The following is a 3,773-nucleotide window of genomic DNA, read 5'->3' on the forward strand; positions in this document are numbered from 1 at the left end:
TACTACTACTACTACTACTACTACTACTACTACTACTACTACTACTACTACTACTACTATAATAAAATAAATAATTCTGATCCTAAATGTTAACAAGAAACTCAAAAGTAGGAAATCAAAATAGCCATAACAATAATAACAATAATAATAATAATAATAATAACAATAAAAATTTACTGACAATAGCGATGATAACAATTGCGTCATTGCCATTCATTTTTAGTTTCGGGGTTGAAATATCGTCATGTGTGTCGAGAGTTAGAAAGCATTTTGCGAGGGTGTTGTCATTACTTAACAATCTTCGTCGTTGTCGTCATCACCATCTTTGCTTTTATCATCATCATCACCATCATCATCACCATCATCATCACCACCATCATCATCACCATCATCATCACCACCACCATCATCACCACCATCATCATCATCATCACCATCATCATCACCATCATCATTACCATCATCCCAAACGTTATTATCATCGTAATTAACACTAAAATTGTTATCATCATCATCATCCTTATCCACATCATCATCATCATCATTATCATCATCATGTTGATCATCATCGTCGTCGTCGTGATCATCATCACCATCATCATCATCATCAGCATCCCTATCCATCTGAAGAACAAAAGAAAGAGTTAGCTGAGCAGACAGGCTTAACGCTCTCCCAAGTTAACAACTGGTTAGTTGCATGATGTATGTTTGTGTGCTTGTATCTTTATGTATGTTTGTTTGTGTGTGTGTGTGTTTGTATGTGTGTGAGTTTGTATGTATGTGTGTGGTGCGTGTGTGTGTGTTTATTTCAGTTGATGGTTTTTATAATATCCATAAAAATTTAAATTTTTACATGAATACGTGGGTACAAACATACACACACACAAACACAGAAACACACACAGACAATCACACACACACAGAGACAAACAATCACACACACAAACATACACACACACAGCGTGCATTGCGCGTGCGCATTTGGCCGGCTCGACCTTTGAACTGTGGATAATTGCAACCCATCAGCAAAAAATGATGGATGGATAACGCGTGCGATGTATATATGTATGCGGATGGATGGTTGGATGAATTAATGAATGAATGAATGAATAAATGAACGAACGAACGAACGTACGAACGAACGAATGAATGAACGAACGAACGAACGAACGAATGAATGAATGCAAAACAACAACAACAACAACATCTCACGCTTGACATCATATCAACTTTTTATCAATGAAACTGTTAAGGTACTGTTTCACATTACAGGCAGTTTATTGTTTATTATTATTATTGTCAAATAATAGTAAAAATAATAAAAATAATAATAATAATAACAATAACAATAACAATAATAATAATAATATTACTGTTATTGTTATCCTTATCGTTTTTGTTATCTTGTATGTGTGGTTGCCGTGTCGCGAGCAAAGCAAGTTTCATTCACTCTGAGAAGACAGAAGTTACATTAAGTCTGTTTGAAAAAATAAAAAGAAATTTTATGGTATTTTGTTTTACCGGGTATGTCTTTGTGGTATTTTGTTTTACCTGGTATTTCTTTGTGGTATTTTGTTTTACCTGGTATTTCTTTGTGGTATTTTGTTATACCAGGTATGTCTTTGTGGTATTTTGTTTTACCTGGTATGTCAGATAAGTTTGGTAGATTATCTGATAGAGATACTCATCCTCTTTTTTAACGATATGGCTTACTAAATGTATGTTAATTAGAGTGAAAATTAGACAAGATTTATGAGAGAGATAGAGAAGAAGAAAGAGAGAGCTGATGAAAACTATAAAAAAAAAGAAAAAAAAGAAAAAAAAAGAGAGCAAGAGAGAGAGAGAGAGAGAATTAGAAAGATCGTTAATAACAGCATTGCATTTACAATGGCACTTATGACGGCCAGCTGATTCAACGTTCATTCGTTCATTCTCCTTCTTCCATTCCTTTTTATAAATGATTACCGTTTCTTAATTGTTCTATGTTTCTGTGTGTGCGTGTGTGTGTGCGTTTTTTGTTTGTGTGAATGTACGTGTGTGTGTGTGTCTGTCTGCTTGTCTTAATAAGTGTCTGTATGTGTTCTGATTGTTCTTTATTCATATCCTTGTATCTTATTGAATTCGTTCGCCTCTCTACCATGCATTTCTCTCTTTTACTGTATCTTTTTCTTACTATCTTTCCTTTTCTCTCTCTCTCTCTATCTTTCTTTCTTTTTCTCTCTCTCTCTCCCTCTCTTTCTCTCCTTCATTCTAACTATAGTATAATTGCGCGCGTGTTTGTGTGCTCATGTAAGTATAGACTAAATGTTAATTAAATGTCTTCAAAACCGTGCATATAATTGTACATTTCTAGTACTAGTAGGAACATTAATAATATGACGTGCACAAGGAAAATGGAAGAGAGAGAGAGAGAGAAAGAGAGAGAGAGAAAGAGAAAGAAAGAAAGAAAGAGAGGGAAATAGAGAGAGGGTAAAAAGAAGAAAGAGTAAAAAAGAAATGAGCATCAAAGAAAGATTTAATTAACTCAACTCAAATTCATCCAGCATCAATGATTGTAACTTAACAACAAACAAAACGATTTATACATATACATACATACATACAAATACATACATATATACATATACAATGTGTGCAAACATATATATGTATATGAATTGTATGTATTATGTATACAAACCTGTATCTTTTTGTATTTGCGTATAACGGATATTAATCACGAACAAGGAAAATTAAAAGAATAAACACACGCACACATACAATACAATACAATACAATACAATACAATACAATAAGATACAATACAATGCAATACAGTACAATACAATACTATCCAATACAATACAAACAATACAAATTAACATACATACGTACATACTTTTTTCCAGCCACTATTTTACAGCCAGTAAAGGTGAAGAAAAAATTTAACTTGCTAATCTTGTTATGATAAAGAAAAGTTCGAAGAGATAACATGAAAAAAGACATAGAGAGAGAGAGAGGGAGAGAGAAAGAGAGAGAGAGAGAGAGAGAGAGAGAGAGAGACAAAAAAGATGAATAATACAATATATATATAAATACATGTATAAAACGTGAAGATTCAATCATCTCAGATACGTTGTATGTACTTGCTTCGTTATGAGCCCGTGAAATGCGATACCATTAAAAATCATAACAAATACTTACATCTATTTATTTTATTTGATTATTATTTTTACAACTTACATACAAACGAACGTACGAAACGAAACGAAACGAAACGAATTTTTATTTGCTTCTCAAAATTAATCTAAAAAAAGAGAAAAAAAAAGAATTCTCTCCCCTTTATATCAATAGGAAGAAGACAGGATGACCACAGTAGAGTTCTTTTCAGAAACTCATCGAGTGTGACCACCTTGACATAATTTTTAAAATGTTATAAATTTTCAACAGAATTTAAACGTAATTTCAGAAACAAAAAGTTTATGTTTTAAACTTAAGTAAATATTCTTTTAACTTTTTTTTAAAATTGTTTAACGAAATAAATTCAAAATTAAATCCACTGTTTAAAATTTCGTTCCAGATTCTCGGTCCCTTGCAATACACGTGAGAAAACAAAATATTCGTTTTCGATTTGTTAGAGACAAGATTATTTTGTTGCCGACATTGTTGTTTCATCTTGAAATAACTGTTAAATAAATCAGGTAATCGATTGGTTAACTGTTTATAAACAAAAATCATCAGAAAGTAAATGCTGAGTTTCGAGAAATTCAAGTTTCGCGTGCTGTGAACAATGG

The sequence above is a fragment of the Helobdella robusta genome, assembly GCF_000326865.2.
Source record: "Helobdella robusta unplaced genomic scaffold HELROscaffold_31, whole genome shotgun sequence".
In the NCBI taxonomy this organism is placed as follows: Eukaryota; Metazoa; Annelida; class Clitellata; order Rhynchobdellida; family Glossiphoniidae; genus Helobdella; species Helobdella robusta.